This window comes from Crocodylus porosus, unplaced genomic scaffold, assembly GCF_001723895.1.
Source record: "Crocodylus porosus isolate Cpor-Errol unplaced genomic scaffold, CroPor_comp1, whole genome shotgun sequence".
Classification (NCBI taxonomy): Eukaryota; Metazoa; Chordata; order Crocodylia; family Crocodylidae; genus Crocodylus; species Crocodylus porosus.
In genome coordinates, this window is record NW_017728931.1 from 6,378,212 (window position 1) to 6,391,878 (window position 13,667).

Genomic DNA, 13,667 nt, shown 5'->3' on the forward strand with positions numbered 1-13,667 from the left:
GTGTAACACCTCTCTCTCTCTTTCTCTCTCTCTCTATATATATCTATATCTATATCTATATATACATACATACAGAAAAAAATCTGTGTAATTCTGACAGTTAAAGGTGATGGTTATGGGTGTGCGGGTGTGGCTTTTGTAATGGGACTAGTAGTGTAACTGTAACGTGTGTTTTGGACTGTCAAGTGAACCACTGCAGTCACAAAAGGCTGGTAGTAGAGGGGTGTGTATATGTATATAAAATACATCACAAAAAAAATTGGCTAAGATAAAGTGAGACTGGGGGCATCTGAACCCCAAAGTTTCCAGGGCCTATAGCTTGCATGTAGGATGCCTGCCTGGATTTGGGGAATAGCCAAAGCCCCATAGTGGGTCTGTGACAGCCACACAGACTTAATGATTGAGTTCTGCTCAGCAGTCCTGAATTATGACATGCTGAAGCCTTAAACTATGTCCCGTTTAAGAGGCCCATACGATAAAAATAATCTAAGGTATGTATGTTTTCTCATATTAGAACAAAAATGTTCATATTTAGAGAGTCATTTTCCCATATCTCCTTTATCTCCTTTATTTACCAACTGATTATTATTATAAAACTTGATATTGAGTCAGGTTTTTTTCCTTATTTAGAGGCCCCTCATTTTTTTCCCCATATTTAGAGGCCCTAAACTGTAGCTTAAGTAGCTTAAGCCTAAATCCGTAACTGCTACTCAGTCAAATTTTGGAACTTGACTATTGGGCTTTGCCCAATAGAATTTGGAATTTGGAATTTGGCCTTGAGTTTAAAAAAAAAAAGTAGGTTTCCATTGGTATGTTTGACCTATATGGGCTATGTGTTTTATAGTCATATTCAGTGTTGGCTGCATTTAATCAGCTTCAAAATTGGTTTTCATTACGGAGCACATGCTGCTTTTGGCAACAGTTTTAATGACAGACAATGTATTTATGAAGTTTCTTTGTATGTGACTGTAAGACAAGGACCTATGCTGATTCAGGGGGAAAACCTTGTCTTATATTTGAGATAATACAGTAGGGAGAAGAAAGCTTGGGGACGGGTAGGGGAGGAGCTGTTTGCTCTTCCAGGTGGGAAAATTTGGGCATGAGGGGTTGGGGGTACCTGGGGGCTCCCTTGGCAGACAGTCCTGGCCGGTCAGGTAGGGGATAGGGGAGAAGCTGTTTGCTTCTCTGCACTTGTGTTCAACTGAAATAAATTTGTTCAATTTGAAAGAAGATTGTTTTGGATCAGCATGAAGTTCTCTCCCCCCAAGTTCTACCAACAGACTAAAGAAATCCATTATTTGTACAGCTGTAATAATGATGCTAGTTGAAATAGGGATATTTAGGATTATTTCCATTGCTACATTTGTAGATTTATTGATGGTTTGATAGCCCCCAATGTCCTAGTGGACGACTCCTAACTGTTTTAGAAGGTGTGTCACAAATTAGCTCTGCACTGTACCCGAGTGCCATTCCAATCCCCTTTCTGTGCCAAATGTGCTGATCTGCACTCTGGTTCTCAACCTGTGCTCCTTGCCTCCTGCTCTGCTTTCTGCTTCCTGCCCTGTTGGTTACTGTGCTGCCAGTCTCCTACCTGATCTGCTGTATGCCCCATACACAGGCTGCCTGTGCCACCTGTGGCATGTATGCTACAGGTTGGGCACCCCTGCACTAGGACATGAGTTTGTGGAAATTAGATTAAGTTGGGGCACCTAGAGTGGGGTATGAGAAGTTGTTTGTCTTTAAATAATCTAAATAAATGCAATAATATAGCACAGAGGTTGCAAGAGCCTGATTTGCTCTAGTTCAGACGAACCATGTCATGAAATTTGGCTTGATTGGCTCAAATAGCCAGGTGAGAAGGGAATACAGTGTGAATTTCAACCAGTTGACAAGGTTCTGCAATGTCCAGAGCAATTATAAATCTGTGATTCCTGCCCTTTATGCAAACATAGTCCCTGCCCCAAACAACTTACAGTCTAAATACCATATGAAGTAACTGTAACAGAATATGGCAAACAGATGGGAGAAGAACAAGTAATGGTGAAGTGAATACAGTATGATAAGCAGTGGTCACACCATCTCAGTGTCTAAACATGGTAGATACCATGACAAATGAGAGTTCTTAAGGAAGTCTGAAGGAACACAGGATACCTTTCCATATTTTTAAAGGATATGATGGATTGCAGGATCCTGTTTTGAAGTTGAGCAAGCCTGCAGCAATCAAGAACATTTGTTTTTATTTATTTACAATACTCCATGGTTTCTTATTTCAGAATTGTTAATGCTCAGTGTCCATGGGAAGTTATCCATCTCCAAGGTACTATACAGGCACAAGCCAAGTAGCACTGTCTCCAAATCAAAGAATGCAGGAAAAGCAGACAGAAAGCATAGAGAAAAGTCCATGTGAGTGGGAGGATTAGAATTCAGGAATGTCTCAGTACCAATTCTGTTCTCACATCCCTTCTGACCACCACTACTATTCTTGCCTTTCATTCCACAGGGTAAAACATAAGAATGTTTTAATGCAACATTGTGAAAGATATCAAACTTGCCTGACTCTTGCAGGAAATGCCGTTGCTGGACTTCTGTGGTAGAAGAACGGTGCATTTTGGCTCCTTAGACAGAGTGGGAACTGACTTTACTGCTCAGGATGCCTCCCCAGCACTACGAGAAGCACATTTTCACCTGCCCACGTTCACTTCACTTGTGCCAAGCCCAGGAAAGAGGCAATAAGGCTGTCTGGGAGGTGCTCCCAGCCTCACTGCCATGCTGAGGAAAGGTTGAGAGCTGTGGTGGAGAGCAACTTCAGAAAGGTGCCACTGCATCATTTCTGGGGTTGGCATGGGCAGAGTGGGAACATGTAGCCAGGGTGTGCTTCTCAGCAGTGCTCCCAACTGGCAGAGATGTAATACAGACATCTCTCTAGGCCATTTGAAATTTCTGGAGTTTTGATACTTAAATACCTCTGTGAAACTACTCTTCGAGGCGCTTGTACACATGATGAAAATTGCCTATTTTTGCAGTTTAATTGCATCATACTGCACATGTGCAGGGTTTTTAACAATTTAAATGAGTTTGTTAACTTGCAAACTAAACCACTTCTGCATGTAGTTTAGTTTGCAACGTAGCTATTTGTAATCTTTCAGCCTTTTAACAGCTCACCCCTCTGCCATGGGAGAGGTGGACTGAAGGGACAAGTGGCGAGGGGCCTGATGCTTTTTTTTGTGGAGCCTGCCTGCATCTCCCTCATCTAGGGAGTGGGGGTGGTGAGCTGCCAGGAAGCTGAGCAGCCCCTGAGCTGCAGGAGTCCCCGGTCCTTTCCTCCACGGCAGCAGGGGCCGCCCAGGTAAGCTGCTAGCTGGGCTGGTGCTGCTCCATTCTGGGCTCAGGGAACAGTTGGATCAGGCTGGGTGCTGCCTCCAAGCTGGGGCAGCAACTGCCCACTAGCTGCTGAGCTGGGTTCCCCTGCAGCTCCGGGGCAGTGCAGGCCAGCAGCAGCTCACACGGGTAGGTTCCGCCAAAGGAAAAAATAAAGCAGTGAGGGGCCCAATCCTTTTTTTTTTCAGAGACTTCCTTCCTCTCCTGAGGCCAGAGGGTGAGCTGACAGTGGTCCCTGAGCTGTGGGGGCCCCTGGTTCTTCCCTCCATGGTAGCAGCACACCCTGGTACCACCTGAGTGGGCATGTAGCAGCCAGGTGCTGCCCCAGCTCAGAGGCAGCACCCAGCCTGATCCAGCTGTTCCCTGAGCCTGAGCAGGGCAGCACACACTCAGCTAGCAGCCCACTCGGGCAGCCCCAGGAGGCACTACTACCGTGGGGGGAAGGACTGGGGACCCCTGCAGTTCAGAGGCTGCTCAGCCCACCGGTAGCTTGCCCCCTCGTCCTGGGAGAAATGGGTAGGCTCCTCAAAAAAAAAAAAAAAAAGGATCGGGGCAGGCCTCTCACTGTAACAGTGATAGAAGCCTCTAAATTGAAATGGTCAGTTTTTAATCATCATGATTAAATACCCACCATTTCAATTTAGAGGACTAAATCCCCATCACGTGTACAAGTGTCGGAGGGCCTCTGTGCGTGCCACAAAACTGGCCTTTAAAGCAGCTAAAATACCCTTTTGCACCACTTTAATGGTGTGACTGTTTACACTGTTGGTGGCATATTGCACGTTAAATGACTTAGGGATGCAGCAAAATAAAACATGTTCAAGGTGTTTTAGTTTGCTACCTTACAGCTGTGGAGGGAAGCACCAGACCCCGTGCAGCTCAGAGGCTGTGCAGACAGCTTATGCAGGGAACCCAGCAGCAGCCCGTGCAGGCAGGCTCCACTAAAGGGAAAAAAAAAAAATTGGCAAGCCAATTAAAGATCTTTTTTTTTTCCTCCCCAGGGCCTGCCTGAGCTGCGCGGGGGCCTGGTGCTTCCCTCCGTGGCTGCGGGGGTGGGGGCAGTGCTTCCATCTGCAGTTGCTGTGCCCCCTGGGACTGTCCAGGCCAGGTGCTTGTGGGCGGGTGCCACCTGGGGGGCCCTGCCCCCCTCCCCAGCAGCTCAGAGACTGTTCGGCCTACCAGCTGCTTGCCCTCCCCTCCTCCCCCCATCACCAGAGGTGCAGGTAAGGATTGGGCCTGACCCTTGTGTACATGCCACAAGTATTTCACTTTAAATTGAAGCGGTGTTTTTAAAAACCCATTGCTTCAGTTTAGGGAGAATTAAACCAAAGTAAACCCCCATGGCATGTACAAGCAGCTGTAGTTTTTTGAGTAACGGATGACTTTGTTTGCCTCCTGAAAAGGGGCCTGACATTCAGAGATCAGGAACACCTGAAGCCAGAGGAAGATAAAATCAGTAGTCATATGTAAAGACCTGGAGTGAGATTCAGAAAGGCACTTCAGGTGCTTGAAATGGGACTTAGGTGGAATTCAAGTGCATAAGTCCAAAAAAATGATCCAGAAAAACACTATTCCAGTGGCCACAAAACCTTATTAGATGCATATACATTAGACTGCAAAGTTCCAGAGGCACTTGAGGAGTCAGGCACCCCACCAGGGGTACAGTCTAGGATTTCAACTTGGTAGGGTAAGCTGCCAAACTGTGCCCCACTTCCCTGCCTCCCTGGCACAAGCATTATGTTGTTTATGATGTGTATTCCACATAATGATACACCGCCAAGTCATATTACATTGGTCACAATCATTCAAAACTGTAAGTCACATAGTAAGATACAAGAAACCACCCTATCAATAGAAGAAGTCCTGATCGATGTAGCCTGGAGGGCTGGAGAGGTTTGTCAGGAGGGATTGACTATGTGCTGCTAATGTTGAGAAGAGGAAGGCTGTGTGGTAGATTTATGGGGCAGCTAGGTGTAGGTGTGGTGAGAGTGTTGGGAAGACGTGGAGAAATGCTGTGTGGGAGAGGGGGCTGTATAGTGTGAGTGTTGGGGAAGGAAGCATTAGGGGATGGGAGGAAATGTGGTTGCTCACCTGGGGCATAGGGGGTATGTGAGGAGACACAGTAGGTACAGTTTCTGGGAACAGGGAAATGCCCAGCTCCCAAGATAGCTCATCCCATCCTTGTTCATAGGGAAGGCTCCATCCTATGGGTAGTCCCCAAAAGCCCAGGGCAACATGAGTGAGGGCCACAGTTTGCTTTGGCCCCGTGGATGTGGGCTTCCCTTTCCCTAATCCATGGCCAAGTCATTAGTCTGCCTGACAACCAATAGGGCCCAGTCCAGCACAGCGCCCTGAAAACCCCTTAATCCTATGCATATTTCCACAATGTTGGGTCCCCCTACATCCCACTGGGTCCGAACATAAGACAGAGCTGACCCAAACCCCACCCAAGTCCTGAGAGTTTCATCCACCAGAAGTATGCTGAGTACCTGGATACTATTGAGCTTAAAGCTGCTACAGTCACTCTGACCCTCTACACCTCCCCTCTTCCACCTGCCAGGAGAGTGGACTAACTACCATAATATAGAGTAGGTTTTTTGTTTGGTGTTTTTTTGGGGGCGGGGACAAGAGTGCAAAATTATGAGGCCAGAAGGACAGAAGGTTAGAGGGAAGCCCATTTAGTAGCCTAATGGTTATGCCACTCAACATATGTGGGCAACAGGTTTCCTGTGGCGTGGATTTTTGTGGATAACCCTTCAGAAGTACCTAAGTCCTTCCACTGACTACTCAGATAACCTTGGTGCCTGGACATGTTTGCTTGAACCACCATGCTGGGGTGAGGCAACTAATTTTTAGACACTGTGGTACCTAAGGTGACCCTCTGGAACTCACCCCTATTCGACAAACCAGTGTTTACTTCAAGGCCGCGATCCTGCTCTGAGCAGGTGGAACATAGGTGGACCGTATGTGATGCAGTGGCTGGCAATGCAGGTCTCCTTGCAGGCTTGTCTAACTGGGTGCATCTACACATGCAATTAATTAATGCACCTGAATAAACTCCAACACAGTTCATGCTGGAGTCAGCTACTCCTGGGCATAGCGTCTTCATGTGTGCCCGAGACCACAGTAGTTAGAGCCAGGGTAGAGCACCTCCAGGCTGGCAGGGAGTTCAGGGGGTCAGCCCAAGGCTCTGGGTGCCAGCATCAGGTGGTGGAGGGGCTGGCTGGGGCATGAGGTTACTAAAGTGTAGGGTGGGAAGCAGACAGTGCCTGCACTTTTGCACCCTCATGCACCAGCTAGCCCTGGTCATAGGTGGAGGGAGAAAATGTTTGGGGGGGGCAGGGGGAGGCTGAGCATGTGTGCACCCCCCCAGGTGGGAACATCTGTGGGGGGAAAGGTCGGGGGGGAGGGAGAGGGAATAGGGTTGGGGATAGGACTGGACAGGGATTGGGAGGGAGCCAAGCCAGGCCTGGGATCGGGGCTGGGGCCCACTGCCGCCCCTTTCCCCATGCCTGGTGTCATTGTCCAGTGCTGGTGCCAATGAACTCACTGTCCCCCAGCCTGGCACTGGCCCCGGCTGCCTGCCTGCACTGGCCCAGGGCTCAAAGCAGGGGGCCAGAGCAGGGCCAGCCTTGGCTGCACTGCTAGGCCAGAGGGGACAGAGCCTCTGGGACCCCTGCGCTCACCCTACCAGGCTCTGCATAGCCAGTGAAGGATGGAGTGCAGGGAGGGGTTGGCAGCTCCTGCCATTGAATGCGTCCCAGGAGGCGTGGGGGTGAGTGCCCTCAATCTGCGCAGCGCAGGCAGCCACTGTGGGCTGGGGCTGGGGCAGTGCTGGGCTCTTCCCAGAGGGAGGCAGGGGCTAATGCTATGCTGGGGGCAGGCGGCAGTGGCACTGGGAGGGGGGTGGGGTGGGCTACGGAGAATCTTGGGGTGGCTGCAGCTACCCCCCCATCCGTAGCCTTCCTCCCAGCACCACTGCCACCCACACCCAGCATAGCACGCCCCCTCCCCCCGCAGGGAAGAAGCCAGCACTGCCTCAGCCACAGCACGCAGTGGCTGCCTACCCTACCCTGCACAGATCAGGGGTACATGCCCCCCCATGCCTCCCAGGGTGCGTGCAGCAGCAGGAGCCGCTTGCGGCTAAGTCCTGTGCTGCCGGCTGGGCAGCGTCTGCCCCTCCCCCCACCCCACTCCTGCTGCAGCTGCTGGAAGCCCTTGTCTGGGTCTCCTTGTGGCCCTACCGTTGCCCAGCATTTGAGGGGGCTAAGCCCCATTAGCCCCCACTTCTGCCACTTATGTCATCTACATGAATGTTTCAGCAAAGTTAATTACTCTGTTGGAAGATAGTGCTGTCTTATGGCAGAGTTAAGTAATTTACCATGCCCTAATACTGGCGCTTATGTGGACAGTGATGCTTTACTGCTGAGCTAATTAGCCTACTCTGCAGTGAAGCGCATGTGTAGATGCACTCACTGTTCAGAATGCCTGTATTTACATGGTTGGCTCGGACACTCACCCCACAGCACTAAAGTTCTTGTGTTTTCATTAACCCTGTTTGCAGGTATCATTTGACAGAGAAAGGCAAGGACATTGCCTTTGTGTTAGAGGTGTCTTGCCCTGCCTGGAAAGACATCTACAACTGTAAAAGAAGGCCAAAGCACTTCTCCTGCATCCTAGGCTGAGCTCTGCCTTTCAGTTTAAGGTATTTTCTCTGCACTTATTTATACTCATGCTTAACTTCATATTATGAGCAACACTTACCCACATATATAAAGGGAGGCCTTAGTCTACACCAGGATTCTCCAGCTACTCAGACCCTGTTAACAGAAGTACAAACCAAGTATCTGTTTGTTCCTACCTTAGATTCAAAACTCTGTCTTCTTACTGAAGAGCCCTCAGGAAATGCTGGTATGTGTAGATGTTCTTCACTTGGACAAAAAGGGCATTTTTATGGGACTTCTAATTTCCTCAATGATACCCAGCGTTGAAAAAAATAACCAAGAATACTGTTAAGAAGGAAAGCAAGAAAAAAGACCTATCAAAATAAGTTGAGTCTAGGGGGCCCAGAATGAGCCAAAATGTGACTCTGGGTTTGCTTTAGCTTACAGTATCCCAGTACTTCATAACCAGACACTTTTGCTTGTGTTAAGTTTGAGAAACCGGGATGCAAGTTTTAATCAGTAAAATTAATCACTGAAACAGTCCCTGAATATGAGAAACAATGAGTCAGCCTAAACTTGCCCCCAGAAACTGCTTGTTTTCTTGAACTTTTGGTTCAAATGAATCCCATATTCTACCCACTTTCCAATTTCTTTTCTAATTTTATACTGATCACTAAACCTACATAACTGAAGTGAAAACTGCTGCTTACTAAAACAATTTGAACTGAGTGTGTCATAGTGTTATCAAGTGCAGTAGTTTGTGATTACTGTGTTTTTTTCCTATACTAGATTTAAAGAACTAGCTTGTCCTTTACCCATTATTTAATGTAAAAATCCTAGCAGCTGTGTTCAGAGTTGCTCTCTGGCTTTTGTTCTGTTGCAGAATGTGGATTTTGCTAGTCATGGTTCTCAGCTTGATATTCCTTGTTTTCTTTTCTCCAGTAAATTGTTAATTTCATACAGTACATCCTCTAGACAAAACAAGTCTCGTGAGATATCAGCTTGGACAGATGCTGCTTTAAGTCTAATACTACTCATGATCTTTTTTTCAACCATACAGAAATGTACTTTTGCTTTATTTCCACCTTATGCCCAACTATTTCCATGGGTAGATCTTAGTGTATTTTTCATGAATATTTTACAATAATATAGTTTAAATAGAACCTGTAAAGTTTTGAATTGAGACATCTCTTAAGAAAAATGGATGGTAAGATATCTTAGCACTGGAGATAGACATGTATATATAAACATCATTAGAAGTACATATAAAGAAGGATGCGTGTTAACTGAAAACGGAAGGTCTAATTTATCACTACCTTTCCTGGGCAGACATGAATTGGCAGGTGATCTCCAAGTCTCTGGTCTCTAACACTGGCCAGTGTCTTCTGTGTAAGAGAAAGTGCAAAAAAAACATTAGTATGCAGTTGTGGATGAAGGACAGATTCTTCCTAATGCCATTACGCTGAGGTGTGTGTTCTGAAGCATGAAGTTTTATACCAGGGTAAACCAGTGTGTTGTGGTAGTCAGTCAGGCCTAGAAAGTATTCATTAGGGTCTGGGACAGACATTTCGTAAACCGGTTTGACCCAAATCAGTTAAGTCTGATACTACATTCAACCAGGTTTATCTCAAACTGGTTTCAGTCATTTTCAAACTGGTTTATGTGCACTGAACATCTGTTCTGTTACAGCTTTAAACCAGTTTCTGATCACTTAAACCAGTTTATGTGTAATGTCTGTCCCTAGCCTAAAAGTCATATTTATTACCCTACTCGTACTAGCAAACTAAAATCCCACAGTATACATCTGAAGAGCAGCTGGTATCACTTGTCAGATTTAACTTTATGCAGCCAACTTAATTATGCCAGTTCATTAAATCATATCTTGATTAAACATTGTGTTCATAGGTAGACAAACTATGTGTTGAAGAAAATAAGTTAAAATCCACACAGATTCATATTCTGTTGCTTCTGATGTGTCCATTAGCATTCATTGCAAACTATTTCTTTCTAGGCAAATCTCTGGGCTTTTGCTGAAAAAGAAATGGCAGAAGGGTATTTTCAAAGCACGTACCAAACAATTCCCACCCATGGTGTCATTAAAGGCTATTCTTCCTGGAAGAGCTGAAGTTGTGATAGAGACCCTGAGAAATTGACCAGTCATACTCAGAAGTATGAAGAGAATGTAGCTAGAGGAAGTAGTGGTTGGTGAGTCAGCATGAGCAATTTTGTTCCAATGAGAATGAAGACTGAGTTTTTTTTTCCTCTAACATTTTGGACATCTTTGCTTAATGGAGGGAAATAAGTGATATTATGTCTGTGAAGCTAGGAGTTTTCAGTTTTTTAGCCCACACTCAAACGAAAAATAGCTAGAAACATCATATCTTATCTCCTTAGGCACCTTCCTCTTAGGAAAATGGGGGGAAAAACCAGCAGCACACTGGTAAGTAAGTTTCTGTCCTCTTTGTTGGTAATATGTTAGTAGTATGTATGAGAACCTGAGTTAAACTAAGTTGCCCCCACTGGGGCACACTGAACTGCCTTGCTCAAAATCCTGTGCATAGTAATGTTAGCAGACTGCAGTTGTTTTGCTGTGTTTTTCATCCATATATGCCTGGCAGAAATGCCTTGATCTGTAAGTTTTTGTATTTCACCTAGTAATAAGGCACTGAATTCAAGTACAGTGTGTAGTTGCTTGTTACAGACAGAAAGCTTGACAATGTTAAAACTGTTAAGAAAACTGATCAAGAAGTCAGTCATTAGGTTCAAAAGTTTAGCTCAGTTTGATGTGGGTTATTGCACAAGCCAAGAGAGGGGCTCAAGTTTGCTGTTTCATGGTACGTTCAATGAGGGTTGTCCCCTGTGTAACCTCTGTTGTTGGGAACCTTTCTTTGAGCATAAGGGTGATTTAAAAGTGATCACAAACCTATGTATATGCATGCATGTGTAAGGGATCTACTTCAGTAGGGATCTGATCCAGTCTGCTGACATCACTGGAAAAACTCCCTTCTGACAACTTCAGTGAGGATTGGATCATGTCCTGTATTCCTGACATATGTTGTCATCTTTTTCAAACTATGGAGATGGAAGACCATAATCTAAATGTGTTGTGCCTTCCTATACGTGTATTGCTGTCCACTGAGAGAGAGAGCGAGTGAGGGAGGCAGCAAGCCTGCAGTGTAGCAATAAGGAAATACAGATTTACGAAGGTGAACTGTTTCCTATACTATTAATTGGAGCCATTTAAGTGCAATGGTGGTGCTTGTCTTCTGTTGGAAACTTTGTTTTTCAAGCCAATCCAGTTACAGTAAATGAAACTGGGTCTACAGTATTACAGTCACATTTTTGGTAACTTGCTTTTGTTAAAAAAAAGTGAGAGAAAAACCCCATTGAATTATGGCATGACAGGAGGAAGGGTGCTGTGCTATCACTTGAGTGCGTGGGCTACATGGATTAAAATGAGTCAGCAGTCAGCACACTCCTTACAAATGTCTTGTTGTTAAGATTTTAAACCTGTCTTCAGCAAATAGTCCCATCCCACAGTCCCACATGCCTTTAGAAGGGTTTAACTGGTTGAGTGGCAGTTGGTAAAATGACTGTTTTTAAGCTAAACTGTTGCAGCATTTGCAGCAAACATTTTAGTTGTAGGTGACCAATTTAAGACTATAGCAGGAGAGTGGCTTGTCTCATTTGGCCATTTCTGGTTTTGCAGCTAGAAATGCTTTCCAGCAGCAGGTCCTGACTTGCTTAGGCTTGTATATTGTCATAGATTTTAAGGCTAAAAGAGATCTTGACTCTTTGGGCCTGCTTTGACTTTCTGCACAGCATAGGCCTGACAGCCTCATTTAGGGACCTATGGGACTGTTTGCTGAAGACAGGTTAAAATCATAATGTGCAGAGCACAGTGTATTTTTCAGAAAGACATCCAGTCCTTACTAGTTCAAGAAAAGATCCCATTGGGACCCACTCTAGAAACAGCTCCATTGACTATTTCCAGGTTTTTGGTAACTTTCTGGGATCTGTCACTTAGCCAGTTTTTAATCTGTTTAAAATAAATTTAAGGCCAGAATGCAACATTGTGATCTTTTTTATCTGGGCTTCTGCCATAGAATTTCACACAGTGATTTCTGCATTAAAACAAACAACTTGTGTTTGAACTCAGGCAGTAACTTTAAGTTTCCTTTGAAGGGTTTTGGTTTAGAAGGAGTTTCTGAAACATGTGTCCATGCTGTGGTTTCCTAGTCTTCACTGTCAGAGGACTGCAGGACAAGGATCATAAAGAGGGAAAATTCTGTTTCAGCTCCAACACTCCCCAGCTCCAGGCCTTAAAGGAGACCTGAGGTACTCTGCCCTATGTTCCAGTGCATTCTAGGGTGCAAGCTGACCATTACAAATCAGTTTTCCAGGACACATGGTAGATCCAGATTGCAATAATCCACTCCCTCAGGCATGTATGTGCAATCTATGCACAGCAGAGAAGACTGGTCTTCACTTTGCCTTTTGGGCATCACTGCATGTCTCTGAGTGATCTTCATGCAGCTCCTAGCCTCCCAGACCCTGCATGAAGAACCAGTCATTTTTCCATGACGAACAAAAAAGACTCCCAACACTGTGCATGCACCCTTACTGTTTCAGAGCCTAAGGGGCTGTAAATTGAGGCTTTCTGGGATACTTGTTATCAGGAGCATTCACTTGGTAGATAAGCTAGTTCTCAGTTTCAGTGTTGCAGTGACCTGGGGTTATAAAAAGAAAAGGTAGCTGCTTCCGTGAAGTCAGCTGTGGCCAAGATAAGCTGGAGAATATGTGCTTCTGCTGTGGATCAATGAGGGCTGGGCTCTGCTGTGCCCAGTATTGCACTTTCCTGCTCTTGGCAGTTTGTGCCCACCCCTCCTCTCAGCTGCTTGCCTGAGAATGCTCCCACCCTAAGACCTGCTGCAGAAGCCAGTCCACTTCCTGTCAGTCTCCTATAACCACCTCCCCGCCCCCTGGAAACTCTGCCCCCAGCTGGGCCAGTGGCTGCTAAAAGAAATACATGTTCGCTGAGGTGGCCAAAAGCCAATCACAGCCAGCAAGAAGCTAAGAAGTAACACATGAGACTGGGAATCAACACCCTATGACAGCAACCTGTACCCACATTGTGAAGGCTTGTGCATACATGTGCCATTCTGACTTCAGTGGGACTTTTGTTGTGTTGCTTTGAGCCATCACCTGCTCTGCACATTTACAAGTAGCCCAGGGCTAAACTGGGCTTTCTCTGCACCATCTGTGGTTTTAGGGGCAGAGCAAAAGTCCTCTCCTCCATCCCCAAGGGTTGCACTGGAGGCATACTGCCTGAAAGGCATAATCCCCTCCCAATACTCTCTGCACATGGTTTCATAGTTTCATAGTTGGTAGGGTCGGAAGGGACCTGAGTAGATCATCAAGTCTGACCCCCTGCCATGGCAGGAAAGAGTACTGGGGTCAAATGACCCCAGCAAGGTCGTTGTCAAGCCTTGTCTTAAAGACCCCCAGAGTAGGAGCCAGCACCATTTCGCTTGGAAGTTGGTTCCAGATCCTAGCCGCCTTGATAGTGAAGTAGCGCCTCCTAATGTCTGGTCTGAATCTACCCTCTGCCAGCTTGTGACCATT

General features: G+C 46.1%; 1 long non-coding RNA gene across 2 annotated transcripts in view; it reads left to right on the forward strand.

Annotated features, from left to right (window-relative positions):
• Positions 1-13,667, forward strand: part of LOC109316208 — a 64,086-nt gene that overhangs the window by 4,257 nt on the left and 46,162 nt on the right. The window contains exons 2-3 of one of the 2 annotated variants that reach the window (XR_002102759.1): positions 7,943-8,083; positions 10,054-10,247. This is a non-coding gene — a long non-coding RNA (uncharacterized LOC109316208). The other variant, XR_002102758.1, reaches the window with a different exon arrangement.